This window comes from Atractosteus spatula, chromosome 13 (genome assembly GCF_055471065.1).
Source record: "Atractosteus spatula isolate fAtrSpa1 chromosome 13, fAtrSpa1.hap1, whole genome shotgun sequence".
Classification (NCBI taxonomy): Eukaryota; Metazoa; Chordata; class Actinopteri; order Semionotiformes; family Lepisosteidae; genus Atractosteus; species Atractosteus spatula.
Genome location: NC_142718.1, coordinates 730,697 through 749,786, shown reverse-complemented (window position 1 = coordinate 749,786; position 19,090 = coordinate 730,697).

The following is a 19,090-nucleotide window of genomic DNA, read 5'->3' as shown; positions in this document are numbered from 1 at the left end:
TGGGCGCGGGCTGGGCGCGGGCTGGGCACGGGCTGGGCAGCGGATGGGCGCGGGCTGGGCAGCGGATGGGCGTGAACTGAACGTGAGCCGAGTGTGAGCTGGGCAGGGGCTGTGCGTGAGCAGGGTGTGAGCAGAGGCAGGGGCTGGGTGTGAGCTGGGTGTGAGCTGGGTGTGAGCAGAGGCAGGGGCTGTGCGTGAGCAGGGTGTGAGCAGAGGCAGGGGCTGGGTGTGAGCAGAGGCAGGGGCTGGGTGTGAGCTGGGTGTGAGCAGAGGCAGGGGCTGTGCGTGAGCAGGGTGTGAGCAGAGGCAGGGGCTGTGCGTGAGCAGGGTGTGAGCAGAGGCAGGGGCTGGGTGTGAGCTGAGCGTGAGCTGGGCAGGGGCTGTGCGTGAGCAGGGTGTGAGTTGGGGTTGGGTGTTAGCTGGGTGTGAGCTGGGCGTGTGCTGGGCAGGGGCTGGGTCTGAGCTGGGCACGATCTGGGCATGAGCTGGGCACGATCTGGGCGTGAGCTGGGCAGGGGCTGGGTCTGAGCTGGGCACGATCTGGGCGCGATCTAGGGGTGAGCTGGGCAGGGGCTGGGTGTGAGTTGGGCACGATCTGGGCAGGGGCTGGGTCTGAGCTGGGCACGCTCTGGGTGTGAGCTGGGCACGATCTGGGCGCGAGCTGGGCGTGAGCTGGGCAGGGGCTGGGCACGAGCTGGGCAGGGGCTGGGCAGGGGCTGGGTGTGAGTTGGGCAAGAGCTGGGCGTGAGCTGGGCAGGGGCTGGGTCTGAGTTGGGCGTGAGCTGGGCAGGGGCTGGGTGTGAGCTGGGCATGAGCTGGGCGTGAGCTGGGTGTGAGCTGGGCAGGGGCTGGGTCTGAGTTGGGCGCGATCTGGGCGCGATCTGGGCACGAGCTGGGTGTGAGCTGGGCAGGGGCTGGGTGTGAGTTGGGCACGATCTGGGCAGGGGTTGGGTCTGAGTTGGGCACGAGCTGGGTGTGAGCTGGGCAGGGGCTGGGTCTGAGCTGGGCGCGATCTGGGCACGATCTGGGCAGGGGTTGGGTCTGAGTTGGGCACGAGCTGGGCGTGAGCTGGGCACGAGCTGGGCAGGGGCTGGGTGTGAGTTGGGCACGAGCTGGGCGTGAGCTGGGCAGGGGCTGGGTCTGAGCTGGGCGTGAGCTGGGCAGGGGCTGGGTGTGAGTTGGGCACGAGCTGGGCGTGAGCTGGGCAGGGCTCCTTCAGAGCCCTCTCTCAGAGATGAGTGACCCAGAAAGAGCCAGGTCTGGGGATGGCACAGCATACACTGGCTCGTGAAGGACAAGCCAGCCGGCTTTGTTTGGTTCTGTGTTTTGCTCCTGTACAAAAGAAACTTGTTCGTTTTTCAACAGCCAATAAGTTCCAGGTCGTTTTCCAGAAGGGTATTTGACCGCATTAACTCTTCACCTTGTCAGTGTCGGGAAACGGGGCCGCAGCGCTCTGGGCTGAAGGCTGAGAGAGGGCTCCTGTTCATCCCTTCAGAGCGCTGACAGGACTCGTACACCACTCCCTGCCCTGTCTCTTCACTCCTGCGTCTCCTGTCCCTCAGTGTGTCCTTCTCTCTCGTCTGTTTCTCCTCTCTCTCCCGTCTCTTCACTCCTGCGTCTCCTGTCCCTCACTGTGTCCTTCTCTCGTCTGTTTCTCCTCTCTCTCCCGTCTCTTCACTCCTGCGTCTCCTGTCCCTCAGTGTGTCCTCTCTCTCTTCTGTTTCTCCTCTCTCTCCCGTCTCTTCACTCCTTCGTCTCCTGTCCCTCAGTGTGTCCTCTCTCTCGTCTGTTTCTCCTCTCTCTCCCGTCTCTTCACTCCTGTGTCTCCTGTCCCTCAGTGTGTCCTCTCTCCCGTCTCTTCACTCCTGCGTCTCCTGTCCCTCAGTGTGTCCTTCTCTCTCGTCTGTTTCTCCCCTCTCTCCCATCTCTTCACTCCTGCGTCTCCTGTCCCTCAGTGTGTCCTCTCTCTCGTCTGTTTCTCCTCTCTCTCCCGTCTCTTCACTCCTGCGTCTCCTGTCCCTCAGTGTGTCCTCTCTCGTCTGTTTCTCTCCTGGCTCTGCTCTTATTCCTCTCTCCTCTCCCTCCTCGAGCCGGTTCTGTCCTCCCTCTCGGGCGCGTGTTACAGTTTCAGTGTGCCCGAGCTGCACAGCGCCAGCTGCCCTGACCGGTGTCCCCCCACCCCCTCGCTCGCTGTGACATTCTGATCCCATCCAGGTTGCCCTGAGGACAGGTAGATAAACTCCGTCTCGCGGGACAAGGCTGGGCGTTCAGCTGATTGCTCTCTCGCGACCAATCGGGGTCTTTTCGTCTCTAGAGCGAGTATAGCGCTTCTTTTTTCCTTGGCTCGTTTTTTTTTGTCTAACAGCACCTAGAATTCTCAGCAGAGCGCTCGACACTTGTTTGAAGTCGTGTTGTGAAGGACCCTCTGAAATAGCAGCTCCAGAAACAACAGGCGCCTGCCTCCAGGACTTCATCAGGAGCCCGCCTCACTGGACATGCCTGTTCGGGGTGGGGTAGCAGATCTCCATCGCTCCATGAGCTTGTGTTAACTGGTGCTGAAGCGGTGCTCTCGGCCATTTGCGTCGTGTCAATATTTGGACTGGCCTTGCTGTTTAGACGGAGCGGCACACCACGGAAGACTGGGAGGTTTCCATTCCCTGAAATTCATTGGAATACCTCCAGTTTTGACATTTATCGGCATCTGCAGGCTGTGTGTTCATTTCAGACAGAAATTAGCCCTGCGTTGTCCCATACTCGTTTCATATGAAACCAGTTCAGTCTGACATTTGCTGCACTCCACTATAATAGTCTTCTTGGGAAATGAGTCTGTATCTTTTTGCCTACACGCATGATGGAGTCGAACGTTGACAACGCCCGGGCCTTGCCGAGAGCTGCCCCCAGCAGCCCTGCATTTCCCCACAGGGTCAAACTGCCTGTTTGTCCACAGGATTCTCTCACATCGCTGTGATTCCTTTCGTCCTACAGCTCAGGACTGCAGAGCACCTGCTCCTGGGGCCCCTGTGGTCAGTGTCTCTGATGAGTCTGACCCTTGTGGTGAGGGGCGGTGGTCAGTGTCTCTGATGAATCTGACCCTTGTGGTGAGGTGGCGGTGGTCAGTGTCTCTGATGAGTCTGACCCTTGTGGTGAGGGGCGGTGGTCAGTGTCTCTGATGAGTCTGACCCTTGTGGTGAGGGGCGGTGGTCAGTGTCTCTGATGAATCTGACCCTTGTGGTGAGGGGCGGTGGTCAGTGTCTCTGATGAATCTGACCCTTGTGGTGAGGTGGCGGTGGTCAGTGTCTCTGATGAATCTGACCCTTGTGGTGAGGTGGCGGTGGTCAGTGTCTCTGATGAGTCTGACCCTTGTGGTGAGGGGCGGTGGTCAGTGTCTCTGATGAATCTGACCCTTGTGGTGAGGTGGCGGTGGTCAGTGTCTCTGATGAATCTGACCCTTGTGGTGAGGGGCGGTGGTCAGTGTCTCTGATGAATCTGACCCTTGTGGTGAGGGGCGGTGGTCAGTGTCTCTGATGAGTCTGACCCTTGTGGTGAGGGGCGGTGGTCATTCTCTAATGAATCTGAATCTCTAATGAATAATGAATGAATCAATGAATCTCTAATGAATTCATTTTCTAATGAATCTGACCCTTGTGGTGAGGGCAGTGGTCAGTATCTCTAAAGCATCTGACCTTTGTGGTGAGGGGCAGTGGTCAGTGGTCACTGTATTAAGAGTGTGTGTGCTGTGGTGAGGGCAGTGGTCAGTGTATTTAGAGTGTGTGTGCTGTGGTGAGGGCTGTGGTCAGTGGTCAGTGTATTAAGAGTGTGAGGGCTGTGGTCAGTGGTCAGTGTATTAAGAGTGTGTGTGCTGTGGTGAGGGCAGTGGTCAGTGTATTAAGAGTGTGTGTGCTGTGGTGAGGGCAGTGGTCAGTGTATTAAGAGTGTGTGCTGTGGTGAGGGCTGTGGTCAGTGTATTAAGTGTGTGTGTACTGTGGTGAGGGCTGTGGTCAGTGTATTAAGAGTGTGAGGGCTGTGGTCAGTGGTCAGTGTATTAAGAGTGTGTGTGCTGTGGTGAGGGCAGTGGTCAGTGTATTAAGAGTGTGTGTGCTGTGGTGAGGGCAGTGGTCAGTGTATTAAGAGTGTGTGCTGTGGTGAGGGCTGTGGTCAGTGTATTAAGTGTGTGTGTACTGTGGTGAGGGCTGTGGTCAGTGTATTAAGAGTGTGAGGGCTGTGGTCAGTGGTCAGTGTATTAAGAGTGTGTGTGCTGTGGTGAGGGCAGTGGTCAGTGTGTTAAGAGTGTGTGTGCTGTGGTGAGGGCAGTGGTCAGTGTATTAAGAGTGTGTGTACTGTGGTGAGGGCTGTGGTCAGTGGTCAGTGTATTAAGAGTGTGAGGGCTGTGGTCAGTGGTCAGTGTATTAAGAGTGTGTGTGCTGTGGTGAGGGCAGTGGTCAGTGTATTAAGAGTGTGTGTGCTGTGGTGAGGGCAGTGGTCAGTGTATTAAGAGTGTGTGCTGTGGTGAGGGCAGTGGTCAGTGTATTAAGAGTGTGTGTGCTGTGGTGAGGGCAGTGGTCAGTGTGTTAAGAGTGTGTGTGCTGTGGTGAGGGCAGTGGTCAGTATTTTCCACGACGGGTGTTTGTGTCAGACTGTGGGAGCCTGGTGACCTGGCGAGAATGCCAGTGTAATAATCGAGCGCCGAACCGAGTGCAGTATCTGCCCTTCTGTGTGTCTGGGTCTGTAGCCACTGCCCTCCTGACGCGCGTGACCAGCCCCTGTCCCGCCTCGTCCTTCCTCCGGATCGGTCCGGCGCCGTTGGGTTCTGGACGGGTCGGGTGGGGAGCTGCAGCCTCAAGCCTCCCTCCCTTCTCTCCGTCCAGGAACGTGGCCGCGGCGGACTGCGCGATCATGAGATAAGGGCCGAGGAGCAGGCCGGACGACTCGAGAAGCCCCGCGACCTCTGGCTCCCCCGCTGTCCTCCCCCCGGGAGAGGGCGCCCCCCACAGGCTGCCGCGCGCGCTATGAGGTGGCGGAGACGCTAGCGGGAGCTCGGCGGCCCCTCCCCTCCCTCAGTCCCTCCTTCCTTCCTTCCTTCTGCCCTGCCGGAGCCGGCCCGAGACCCCGCTCCGAGCGCTGACCGCCAGGGTGAGGCCGCACCCCGCCGGAAGACAGGCGCTGGGGCTGACCCTCCACCCCGCTGGACTCTGGGACAGGCGGGAGTCCGGAGAGCAGAGGCACTCACACAGGGACACGGGGACCGCAGGGAAGGGCTTCTCCTCGCCCCCTCTGAGCAGCAGGACCCGCCCGGCGCCGGCCCGATCCCGCGCCCCCTCCCCCTCTCCGCCCCGCCGTTTCGCCTGCTGGACTCTCTCCCCCTCCGAGTGGCTATGCACACGAGGCGCAGTTCACAGCTGTCTTCACCATGCTCGGCCCGCTAGCCCGGCGGGGAGACCCTGCCTGCGCACCTCACGGTAAGACTCGCTCTGCTGTTGCTCTCCTGTTGCTCTCCTGTTGCTTTAGTGTTGCTGTCCTGTCACTGTCCTGTTGCTCTGTTGTTGCCCTCCTGTTGCTATCCTGTTGCTCTGCTGTTGCTGTCCTGTTGCTCTGCTGTCTCTCTCCTGTTGCTGTAGTGTTGCTGTCCTGTTGCCCTCCTGCCGCTGTCCTGTTGCTGAAGTGTTGCTGTACTGTCACTGTCCTGTTGCTCTCCTGTTGCTGTCCTGTTGCTCTCCTGTTACTGTCCTGTCGCTCTCCTTTTGCTGTCCTGTTGCTCTCCTGTTACTGTCCTGTCGCTCTCCTGTCACTCTCCTGTCGCTCTCCTGTTGCTCTCCTGTCGCTCTCCTGTTGCTTTAGTGTTGCTGTCCTGTCACTGTCCTGTTGCTCTGTTGTTGCCCTCCTGTTGCTATCCTGTTGCTCTGCTGTTGCTGTCCTGTTGCTCTGCTGTCTCTCTCCTGTTGCTGTAGTGTTGCTGTCCTGTTGCCCTCCTGCCGCTGTCCTGTTGCTGAAGTGTTGCTGTACTGTCACTGTCCTGTTGCTCTCCTGTTGCCCTCCTTTTCGCTTTCCTGTTGCCCTCCTGTCACTGTCCTCTTTCTCTGCTGTCGCTCTCCTGTTGCTGTAGTGTTGCTGTCCTGTTGCCCTCCTGTTGCTGTCCTGTTGCTCTCTCCTGTCACTATCCTGTTGCTGTCCTGTTGCTCTGCTGTTGCTCTCCTGTTGCTGTTGTGTCGCTGTAGTGTTTCTGTCCTGTCAGTGTCCTGTTGCTCTCCTGTTGATGTAGTGATGCTGTCCTGTCACTGTCCTGTTGCTCTCCTGTAGCTGTACTGTCGCTCTCCTGTCGCTGTCCTGTTACTGTCCTGTTGCTCTCCTGTTGCTGTCCTGTTGCTCTCCTGTTACTCTCCTGTCACTCTCCTGTCGCTCTCCTGTCGCTCTCCTGTTGCTCTCCTGTTGCTGTCCTGTTGCTCTCCTGTTACTGTCCTGTTGCTGTCCAGTCACTGTTCCTGAAAGCCTGGCCTCGCTGTTGCCATGGTGTCCTAAATTTAAACCCTTTGGAAGTGTCTGTTTTGTACAGTGAGGCTCCTGGTCCTGAAGGCCGTAGTCTTGTGCTTCTCCCTCCTGAGCAGTTAATGTCTTCATTGAATCAATTACTGCCTCTGCTGGTCTGAATCACCCGTGTTTCTGTGTTGTAAGCCACTGGGCTGTTAACAGGCCAGCTGGCCGCCCTGTGGAGAGGCTCTCAGTCTGAACGCTGTCCGTGGGGGCTTCGCCACCTCTCTGGAGCACTGTCATCCAGGCGGCAGACTTGTACTTCGGGTGTATCTGTTAGGAGATAGGAAATCCAGCGTGTCAGTGTCACTGCTGCTCTGTCGATCAGGGAGAGCTTCTTACTGGCACTGATACTGACACTGACAGTCCTGTTACACTGGGAGCTACAGTCCCAGTACAGTAGACCAGTCTGTTACACTGGGAGCTACAGTCCCAGTACAGTAGACCAGTCTGTTACAATAGGAGCTACAGTCCCAGTACAGTAGACCAGTCTGTTACACTGGGAGCTACAGTCCCAGTGCAGTAGACCAGTCTGTTACAATAGGAGCTACAGTCCCAGTACAGTAGACCAGTCTGTTACACTGGGAGCTCCAGTCCCAGTACAGTAATAGTGTAAAATGACAGTATGCCGGCATATTCTCTTTTTGTATGGAGCCAAATCTTCTGTTGTTTTGATTTGTCATTGACTTGACTATTAACTCCACTGAGAGGGTTATTGAGATATCGATCGTGTCTGTCCAGTATCGAGTATTGGATTATTTGCAAGGCTTCTGGACTATTGACAATTTAATTAATTGATCTGTTGGGCTTTTCTGCTGATGCTCAGGGGCTTTGCCTGAGATGGAGCTCCGTGTGTTTGTGTTCCGGTGGTGCTTGTGCGTGTTTGTGTTCCGGTGGTGCTTGTGCGTGTTTGTGTCCGCTGGACCGCTTCGGCCGCGTGTGTGGATGTGTGTGTCAGCCCTGCCCCAGTCCGACGCAGAGCCACCTGGCTGGCTGCCAGCGCTGGCCAGCGCCTCCGAGAGGCTGTGGGCACCGACGGTGTCATGCTGGCATCGCTCTCCGCTGGCACTGGGGTCGCCGAGGGCTGCGCGGGACAGTCTGCCAGCCTGCGTCTTTCCCAGCTCCAGCTCCAGAGCCGCTAGAGCCTCCAGCAGGGACAGGGCCTGCAGCGGCCTGATGGGTGCAAATTAGAAACACTGCCGGCCACTAATTGCTGGGGATTATTAACGACGAGCCCTGCTAGCAGTCGCCGCCGAATGAAGAGCATCCCTGATTAGTGGTCTCTAACCCAGGGTGTGGAGGCTGTCGTGAGGCACTGGGGAAAGACCACCTAATGAAGACACTAATGAGCTGAGTGCAGTCGGAGAGACCCACCCGCGAGAATGACCGTGTGCAGGAGCAGGGCTGGAGAGGCCCGTCTGTCTGTCAGGGCCGGGGAGGGTCTCCAGACTCCCAGCAGCCCAGGAACCTGCTCGATGGCAGGAGGCTTTGTGTGAGGAGCGGCAAGACTCGTGAGGAAGAGCTGGCCGAGCCTGGAGTCTCCTCCTGCTGTTCCCTCAAGGGCTGGGGAGAGCTGCTTGTGTGGGACAGGGCAGCGGCGCATCTGGGCGCACAGAGAGGCGCTGCTTGTGTGGGACAGGGCAGCGGCGCATCTGGGCGCACAGAGAGGCGCTGCTTGTGTGGGACTGGGCAGCGGCGCATCTGGGCGCACAGAGAGGCGCTGCTTGTGTGGGACTGGGCAGCGGCGCATCTGGGCGCACAGAGAGGCGCTGCTTGTGTGGGACTGGGCAGCGGCGCATCTGGGCGCACAGAGAGGCGCCTCCTGTTCTGTTCCGTTCCAGTGTTGAGTTGGGTGGACGTGCTGCTTGTTTGTGGATGAAGTAATCCGATCCGGACTGCAGAGCGCCTTTGCACACTTTGCCGAGCGACATCTGGCCTGGCCGATGGGTGGGCAGAGTGGACTTGACTTTCAGTGACAGGGGCACCCTGAAAGTGTCCCCGCCGCCCCTCCTAGTCCACCTGGGGCCTCTGCGTGGCTCTCTGCGCTATTTATACGCTATGTGGGCCACGGCCAGCCTCTCTCCTCTCCGCGCGGCACTGCGCAGCGCGGCGGAATGCTAATGAGACCCACTGCCGGCCCTCCTCTCCCTCGCTCCCTCGCTCCTGCTCTCCTTTTGACTTTGAAGGCGAGAGCTCAGCGTCTCTCTCTCCCCTTCCTGCAGACCATCAGCCAGGCGTGAAATCTGGAAATGAGGATCAAACGCAAAGAAGGAATGAGTGAATAAGTGAGCGGATGACAACAGGAACAGAGTGATAAGAAAGTGATTCTGGAAGAGGGCGGTTTCCCCCTCCCCGGAGCTGCTCTGAGCCCCCAGAGCTTCCAGGCGCTGCCTGCCCTGGGCTCCTGCCTGGCCAGTCGCCTCTTGTCAGAAGCCTGATCAGGTGGTTGAGAGAAGGGTAGTCATCAAGACCCCCTCTGCCCCGAGTCAGCTGCAGTCCACCTTGTGTCCATCCTTTGGGCGACCTGTGAGGCCTGTGTGAGGCCCTGTTCACCCCGAACCCCTGTCACTCTCTCTCCTGCCCGCCCTGAGTGAAGGGTTCGCCCCGAACCCCTGTCACTCTCTCTCCTGCCCGCCCTGAGTGAAGGGTTCGCCCTGAACCCCTGTCACTCTCTCTCCTGCCCGCCCTGAGTGAAGGGTTCGCCCCGAACCCCTGCCCGCCCTGAGTGAAGGGTTCGCCCCGAACCCCTGTCACTCTCTCTCAGAGTGACAGGGGAAGAGGCAGGTCCGAGCGCCTGTCCGGGATGCCCAGAGTGGTACCCTTGAGTGAGGAGCAGCGAGCAGCACTGTGTGCACAGAGGCGTCAGTCCAGGCCATCTTTGTGAAGCGCATTCCCAGCTCCAAGCACAGCTGGACGCGTGTCTGGTGGACACTGTGTAGCTGTGAGCACGGGCCTGTGTCCGGTAGCTCCTGGGGGCGGAGGAGTGGCGGAGTGGCGGAGGGAACCCCTGGAGTCAGAGCCCCCGGGGCTGTGCTCAGCGCTCCCCTGCACGGCACCACTCTGACGCCGCTCTCTGGCTGTCACAGCCTGTCCATAGTGCAGTCGTCTGCTTGACTGTGTTCTCCAGGATTTCCAGTCGCGTGGGTTCGATTAGATGGGCTCAGTAAGTCAAAGCTGCAGAAGCCGTGGGCTGTCGTAATAAGCATGCCCGCTGCTGCAGAGAGACTGGCTGGCCCCTGCCAGAGAGATGCAGATAGGTGTGAGTTCTGGGTATGAATATTAATTAGCTCTCGTCCAATCGGAAGACGGCGGGGGACAGAGCTGACTGACATCATCTCTTTCTGTAAGCTCGTGGGCATAAAGTCAGCTCTTTATGGCTTGATATGAGCAGAAATGCAGAATGAGAGGTCCATCAGACATGGCGGCATAGTTCTGATTGGCCAGGAGCTAATTGATAATAATGCCCATGAAGCATTGCGACTGAGACCTTGCTCTTAACATGCCCTGACCGGGAAGGGTGGACAGAGACTGTCCTCTTGTAGGCAGATCCTGAGCTGTTCTTTCTCTCCCTATTCCATGAGTCCTAAATAAGAGCCTTCTGGATGCTGTACAAGACGGAGACGGAGACGGAGAGAGGGAGATGGAGGGGGAGGAGAGGCCGAGAGACAGGGAGAGAAAGAGATGGAGGCAGCGTGTTATTAAGTGTGTGTGTGTGTGTGTGTGTTGCGCTCCGGCTGGGGAGGAGTGAGAGGTGTGAAATTAATAAACCGTCTGCGGCCGCAGCAGCAGTGATGGCAGCTTGCTAATCAATTATCCATGGAGGGGCTGTGATCAGAGACCAGAGGCTTAATCAGGCCCCCGGGGGCCCGGCGCAGCCACCCAAACCCTGCCGCGGTGCTCATGTAATTTTCACAGGCCACCTGTCGGCCGGGCCGCGGGCCGTGCGCGGGCTGTACTCGGGCCCACGGCGGCACTGCGGCCCGGCCCCTCTCCCCGGGGAGCTCGCCAGCGGCCGGGCCCCCGTCCTCGTGTATCTCCTCTTGCTGTGTGTGCCTTCAGTGTCTGGGCACGGCGAGGGGCACTGTGCAGCCAGCGCTCTGTGCCTGTGATGATGTGTGCGTTCCCCGGACACGGAGGAATCTTGATTAAAAGGGGGGGAGTACGGCCTGGTCCCCCGGGCCTCCCTCCTCCCTCCGCCCTCCGCGGTCATGGCAGCCGCTGTGGAGGTGATACAGTCTGTCACTCACACACACACCGATACACACACACACTGATACACACACACACACTCACTCACACACACACTGATACACACACACACCGATACACACACACACACTGATACACACACACACTCACTCACACACACACTGATACACACACACACACACACTCACTCACACACACACTGATACACACACACACTGATACACACACACACACTCACACATACACTGATACACACACACACACCGATATACACACACACACTGATACACACACACACTGATACACACACACGCTCGCTCACACACACAGACACTGACACACACGCTCACACTGACACCCACACACTGATACACACACACACACTCACGCTGACCCACAGACACTGACACACGCTCACACTGACACACGCTCACACTGACACATACTCACGCTGACACACGCTCACACTGACACACACTCACACGCTCACAGTGACACACACGCTCACACTGACACATACTCACACTGACACACGCTCACACTGACACACACTCACACGCTCACACTGACACATACTCACACTGACACACGCTCACACTCACGCTGACCCACAGACGCTGACACACGCTCACACTGACACACGCTCACACTGACACATGCTCACACTGACACTCACACTGACACACGCTCACACTGACACATGCTCACACTGACACACACACTCACAATAATACACACTCACACTGACACACGCTCACACGCTCACACTGACACACGTTCACACTGATACACACTCACACTGACACTGACACACACTGACTGACACACACTCATACGGATACTATCACACAAACTCACTTACACTTGCTCAAACACACACTGACACACGCACTCGTTCACTCAGACTCACACACATGCAGGGAACGGCCGTGTTTCTGCGTTCTGGGGCAGAGTTGCGGTTTTCCTTCGGCCGCGGCACTGGTCTGCGCGGTGCTCTCTCTGGGCTGGCCGCGGTCGTGCCGATCGCTGGCGCTGCGGCGTGGCGCGCCAGGCCGGGCTCCGGTCCGCGGCCCGGTGCCGTCGGCAGTCCCTCGATCTTTGTTCGGCTCGTGGCGGGAGCTTTCTCACCGAAACCAAACCGGGCCGGACGTGTTCACTTTCTTACTCCTCCCCAGCTCGTCCAGCGTGGCGGGTGCGGGTACTGGTTCTGGTACTGTGACTCAGGAGGCCCGAGGTCGGGGGCTGTGGTACGTGTCCTGTGCTGGGAGGCATCGTATCGCATAGTAGCGCAGTTTCACTGTTGCCCCTTTCAGAGGGGAAGCTCATCCTACCCATCTGTGCTCGGAGAGTCTGTCAGCACAGTGGACGGCCTTCTAATCAGAGACAGAATGAGAGGCTGGCAGCCCGACTCCCAGTGCACAGCAGCCTGATCCGCTCCAGGTTTCACTGCCAGCTGCCGGCTCCGTTATAGAAGCAACACCAGGGGCTGGAGATCTCCAGCTTACCGGGAGGAAAAGAGCTGGAGTCACATGTCAAGGCAGGCCTACAGACTGTGCGAGCCTGTCTTTGCTTTGAGATTCACCAGGACAGGTTGTTCCGGAGCCCGAGGCTCCTGAAAGCAGCGGCGGATCAGGCTGCGGAGCGCCGGGAGACCGACACTGACACAGCGGGCGATGGCGGCCTGGGCCCGGAGCACACGCCCTCTCCCTCCTGCTCCGCGAGGCACGCAGCGCTGGGCTCCTTCCTGAGACCGGGATCGCTCCGCCTGACGCACTCGGAGAGCTAGTCTCTCAGCGTGTTTGTGAATTCCAGGGCATTTATTAATCTGTCTTGGTAAATGCTGTTCTGACAGCTGCGAAGAGAGAAGACTGTGAGTCACTGAAGGCATCCGAGGGTTATAGTCTGAGGCAGAGTGACGTAGGTGGATGAAGTGTCCCCGGCACTGTGGTTCCGGTTTTGAAGAACAGGGAGAATGGGATTGACAAGTCACACCGGCTGATGGCATCGAGCTCAGCAAGGAAGCTGGAAACGAGGGACGGCCTTCGCTGCCCGTTTATGTAGGCCAGACACAGATCGGCGCATTTCTGCAGAAGACTAACTGTCAGGTGTCAGGAGCAATCTCCCAGAGCAGCATCTTCTCCACAGTCCTGAAGCAAGCAGCAGGATGAGATCTGTGCTCATTAGGATGTGCAGTCACTAGCTGAGCCACATGGGCTAGACTCAGAGGCAGTGTGAGAGGAGAGGGACAGCAGTGTCTCTAGCAGTGTCTCCAGTCCAGTCAGGAGTGTGTCAGTGTGTGAATTCAGGGGCAGTGTGAGAGGAGAGGGACAGCAGTGTCTCTAGCAGTGTCTCCAGTCCAGTCAGGAGTGTGTCAGTGTGTGAATTCAGGGGCAGTGTGAGAGGAGAGGGACAGCAGTGTCTCCAGTCCAGTCAGGAGTGTGTCAGTGTGTGAATTCAGGGGCAGTGTGAGAGGAGAGGGACAGCAGTGTCTCTAGCAGTGTCTCCAGTCCAGTCAGGAGTGTCAGTGTGTGAATTCAGGAGCAGTGTGAGAGGAGAGGGACAGCAGTGTCTCTAGCAGTGTCTCCAGTCCAGTCAGGAGTGTCAGTGTGTGAATTCAGGGGGATTGTGAGAGGAGAGGGACAGCAGTGTCTCTAGCAGTGTCTCCAGTCCTGTCAGGTGTGTGTCAGTGTGTGAATTCAGGGGCAGTGTGAGAGGAGAGGGACAGCAGTGTCTCTAGCAGTGTCTCCAGTCCAGTCAGGAGTGTCAGTGTGTGAATTCAGGGGCAGTATGAGAGGAGAGGGACAGCAGTGTCTCCAGTCCAGTCAGGAGTGTCAGTGTGTGAATTCAGGGGGAGTGTGAGAGGAGAGGGACAGCAGTGTCTCCAGTCCAGTCAGGAGTGTCAGTGTGTGAATTCAGGGGGAGTGTGAGAGGAGAGGGACAGCAGTGTCTCTAGCAGTGTCTCCAGTCCAGTCAGGAGTGTGTCAGTGTGTGAATTCAGGGGCAGTGTGAGAGGAGAGGGACAGCAGTGTCTCTAGCAGTGTCTCCAGTCCAGTCAGGAGTGTGTCAGTGTGTGAATTCAGGGGCAGTGTTAGAGGAGAAGGACAGCAGTGTCTCTAGCAGTGTCTCCAGTCCAGTCAGGAGTGTCAGTGTGTGAATTCAGGGGGAGTGTGAGAGGAGAGGGACAGCAGTGTCTCTAGCAGTGTCTCCAGTCCAGTCAGGAGTGTCAGTGTGTGAATTCAGGGGCAGTGTGAGAGGAGAGGGACAGCAGTGTCTCCAGTCCAGTCAGGAGTGTGTTGGTGTGTGAATTCAGGGGCAGTGTGAGAGGAGAGGGACAGCAGTGTCTCTAGCTGTGTCTCCAGTCCAGTCAGGAGTGTGTCAGTGTGTGAATTCAGGGGCAGTGTGAGAGGAGAGGGACAGCAGTGTCTCCAGTCCAGTCAGGAGTGTGTCAGTGTGTGAATTCAGGGGCAGTGTGAGAGGAGAGGAGTGGACAGTGCACCATGCTGGTTGTCAGTCTCAGTGAATATCTACCCTGTTAATCTCTGGTGCAGTAACTCTCTTTTTTGACAGATTACTCACAATAACAGGTGTTCTGCTAATCTCTTCGAACCTCCGTGTTTTTTTCTTGTTATTTTTGGAAGCCCCATTTAAATGAGTGGATTACACAGTGAGTAATATGCGAGTTCAAATATTGTATTGGGCTTTTAGCACAAGACAAAAAGCCTGAAGAATAAAGCGCCCGTCAGATAGTGTGAGGGAGACGGCGGAGGGGCGGGTGCAGAGAGGCCCGTTGCTCAGAACCGCGCTCCGCAGGGAGAGCAGACGCAGGAGTCGAAGTGAAACACACACGGACTCAGAGGAGCTCCGAATGTGAGGGCTTGATCCAGGGCACAGCCAGACCATCTCCTCCATCTCCCTCGGCAACACTCCAGCAGTGCTCTCTCGCTCGTAAAGAACTGACGCGCTTCTGGGGACACAGTGGAATCTGAGAGGACTGAGAACAGGAAGACCTGAGTACAGGGAGAGTGTAGGGAGTTTCTATCAGTGTCCATCCCTACTGTCAGTCATTCCTCCAAGACACAGCACAACAAGATGCTGGTACTGGCTAACTGAACACTTGAGACAAACCCGAATGGACTGGAGACACTGCTGTCCCTCTCCTCTCACACTGCCCCTGAATTCACACACTGACACACTCCTGACTGGACTGTGGCAGTGTGGCCCGTGTGGCCCCTGTGATCGCCAGGCAGCCCCTGGCTCTCGCCCTGTCCTGAGTGGCCGGACAGACGCTCTGCAGCAGCAGTCATTGCAGCCCCAGCTGGCCCCCTCAGTCTCTGCGAGTCGCTTTGGATAAAAGCGTCTCCTAAATGACTAATTCTAACGGTGCGCGTGTGTGCGCGTGTGTGCGCGTGTGGAGTGTCTCCGAGGTGGGCCGAGCGCTGCGCAGTGCTGGAATGAAATGAGATGTGTGTTTCATTGAACTGCGAGCAGACCTATTTTAATTGTTGCCATGGAGACGGAGCTGTGGCTGATGGAGAGAAGAGGAGAGGCGGTGCCAGAGTGGGCTGTAGCTCCTGTCGCTGTCTCGCTCCCTTCTCCTCGCGCTCGCCCCGTCTCCGCGCCGCGCTCGGCCAGGGGGGGCCTCTCCCTCTGACCCGCCCGTCCCGACGCAGCCCCCGCGCGGGGGGGGGGGGGGTCTCGCGGCGATGCGTGGTGCTGCTCGTTTGCCGGGCAGTGGGCTTCCCCAGGGAGGGAGCGTTCTGGCGCCACCGGGCCCGCCAGCGGCTCGGAGGGCGAGCCGGGACCCTTCGGTGCCCGCGACGTCCCCGGGGGCTGGCCGACCCCCGAGCTCTCACCCTGAGCTGCTCCAGGGCTCCGCGGGTGCGAAGGGGCTCGCGGGAGGAATCGGGGCGCCCCCTGACCCCCGCTCCGCTCGCGGGTCACTCGTGACTCCCAAATCAGTGTGGGGAAAAATGACAAGATAATGTCACTGAAGCCGGATCCAAAAATAGCGAGGGAGTTCACGTTGAAAGACAGCCTGAGTCAGACACGATCAGCACGTCGTTAACGGCTCTAACGAGGGCTAGGTCTGCGCTCTGCGCTGTAAAATCAACTCAGATTGAAACTCGTCATTAACAAGGTTCAAGGCAATAAACTCGCGCAGTTGGTTAGACACAAGCCTCTTTCTCAGAGGCCTCCGCACAGAGAGGAAAATTAGCACTGAGAGCTGTAATTAGTGAGGACTTCCACCTCGCAATTAGCTCTTTTAAAGCAGCAGTACTTTTATTGTCATCTGTGTTCACCCCTGTCCTCCCCCCTCCCGCGCTGTCTGCACCCTAGAGTGAGCTGGGAAGGGTGGGGCAGGAGACGGACAGACAGATGGACATGATGTCTGAAGGGAAGAGAGCGTACAAGCATCCTCCCTCCCCATCCGATCGCCAGGCTCTTTTCTCTCCCTCCCTCCCTCCTCCTCTCTCTTCTGTTCCCTCTCTCTCTGCATCACAGTTAATGAAAGAGGCTATAAATAAGAACAGAAACATCTGCAGTCACTGAGCGTTTAGCATAGAAGAGAGAGAGAAGGAGAGATGGAGACAGGGATGGAGAGAAGGAGAGAGACAGAGGGATAGAGAGAAGGAGAGAGACAGAGGGATAGAGATATGACAGAGGGAGAGACCTCTCTGGACATCCTGGCCAGAGACACTGGCAGACTTGGCTGTCCAGAGAGGACAGGCTCAGTGACCACAGCCTGGCCAGAGACACTGGACGCAGGCAGACCTGGCTGTCCAGAGAGGACAGGCTCAGTGACCACAGCCTGGCCAGAGGCACTGGACACAGGCAGACCTGGCTGTCCAGAGGGGACAGGCTCAGTGACCACAGCCTGGCCAGAGACACTGGACACAGGCAGACCTGGCTGTCCAGAGGGGACAGGCTCAGTGACCACAGCCTGGCCAGAGACACTGGACACAGGCAGACCTAGCTGTCCAGAGGGGATAGGCTCAGTGACCACAGCCTGGCCAGAGACACTGGACACAGGCAGACCTAGCTGTCCAGAGGGGACAGGCTCTGTCAGTTGAATGGAATAAACTCTTGGCAGGATGGTCTCCTGATCCGTTTCAGCCTCTGCCTTTTGAGCCACAATACCACACAATGTGCACAATTCTGCTATTCTCTCCCAGACGTCTTATTTAAAACAACAAACAGCTTATCGCTCTGCAGGCCTGTCCCAGATTTTATCATATCTCTCTTGTCTCCATTCTGAAAGCTGATGTTCAGAAAAGGGCTCTTTTTTGTCTTTTTAAAAGAGGAATCTTGCTGTCATGTGTCGCTGAGCGAGTGTATGCATTTGTGTGTGTGTGACATGCAACGACTCTCGCAGAAAAGACACTGACAAAGACACTCTCACACTGACAAAACTGACGCAGTGTGTGTCAGTGTGAGAGCATTGTGTGTGATAGTGAGAGCAGTGTGTGTCAGTGTGAGAGCATTGTGTGTGATAGTGAGAGCAGTGTGTGTCAGTGTGAGAGCATTGTGTGTAATAGTGAGAGCAGTGTGTCTCAGTGTGAGAGCATTGTGTGTGATCGTGTGAGAGCCGTGTGTGTGACAGAGCTGTGTGTGTGACAGTGAGAGAGCAGTGTGTGTGTCAGTGTGAGAGCATTGTGTGTGATAGTGAGAGAGCAGTGTGTGTCAGTGTGAGAGCCATGTGTGTGACAGAGCTGTGTGTGTGACAGTGAGAGAGCTGTGTGTGTGTCAGTGTGAGAGCATTGTGTGTGATAGTGAGAGAGCAGTGTGTGTGTCAGTGTGAGAGCCATGTGTGTGACAGAGCTGTGTGTGTGACAGTGAGAGAGCTGTGTCTGTGACAGTGATGTATGTGTCAGTGTGAGAGCTGTGTGTGTCAGTGTGAGAGCTGTGTGTGTGTCAGTGTGAGAGCCATGTTTGTGACAGAGCTGTGTGTGTGACAGTGAGAGAGCTGTGTCTGTGACAGTGAGCTGTATGTTAGTGTGAGAGCTGTGTGTGACAGTGATGTATGTGTGTGTGTGACAGTGAGAGAGCTGTGTGTGTGTCAGTGTGAGAGCTGTGTGTGTGAGAGCTGTGTGTTACAGTGATGTATGTGTCAGTGTGAGAGCCATGTGTGTGTGACAGTGAGAGAGCTGTGTGTGTGTCAGTGTGAGAGCTGTGTGTGTGACAGTGATGTATGTGTCAGTGTGAGAGCTGTGTGTGACAGTGAGAGAGCAGTGTGTGTGTCAGTGTGAGAGCCATGTGTGTGACAGTGAGAGAGCAGTGTGTGTGTCAGTGTGAGAGCCATGTGTGTGACAGTGACAGGGCTGTGTGTGTGTCAGTGTGAGAGCTGTGTGTGTGATAGTGTGAGAGCATTGTATGTGATAGTGAGCTGTGTGTGTGACAGTGAGAGAGCTGTGTGTGTGTCAGTGTGAGAGCTGTGTGTGTGACAGTGAGCCGTGTGTGTGTCAGTGTGAGAGCTGTGTGTGTGTCGGTGTGAGAGCTGTGTGTGTCAGTGTGAGAGCTGTGTGTGTGAGAGCTGTGTGTGACAGTGATGTATGTATCAGTGTGAAAGCTGTGTGTGTGATAGTGTGAGAGCATTGTGTGTGATAGTGAGCTGTGTGTGTGATAGTGTGAGAGCATTGTGTGTGATAGTGAGCTGTGTGTGTGACAGTGACAGGGCTGTGTGTGTGTCAGTGTGAGAGCATTGTGTGTGATAGTGTGAGAGCATTGTGTGTGATAGTGAGAGCAGTGTGTGTCAGTGTGAGAGCTGTGTGTGTGATAGTGTGAGAGCAGTGTGTGTGATAGTGTGAGAGCAGTGTGTGTCAGTGTGAGAGCATTGTGTGTGATAGTGTGAGAGCATTGTGTGTGATAGTGAGAGCTGTGTGTGTGATAGTGTGAGAGCAGTGTGTGTGATAGTGTGAGAGCAGTGTGTGTCAGTGTGAGAGCATTGTGTGTGATAGTGAGAGCTGTGTGTGTGATAGTGTGAGAGCTGTGTGTGTGATAGTGTGAGAGCCGTGTGTGTCAGTGTGAGAGCCATGTGTGTGATAGTGTGAGAGCATTGTGTGTGATAGTGAGAGCAGTGTGTGTCAGTGTGAGAGCTGTGTGTGTGATAGTGTGAGAGCAGTGTGTGTGATAGTGAGAGCAGTGTGTGTGATAGTGAGAGCTGTGTGTGACAGTGATGTATGTGTCAGTGTGAGAGCTGTGTGTGTGACAGTGATGTATGTGTCAGTGTGAGAGCTGTGTGTGTCAGTGTGAGAGCTGTGTGTGTGATAGTGAGAGCAGTGTGTGTGATAGTGAGAGCAGTGTGTGTGATAGTGTGAGAGCAGTGTGTGTGATAGTGAGAGCAGTGTGTGATAGAGCTGTG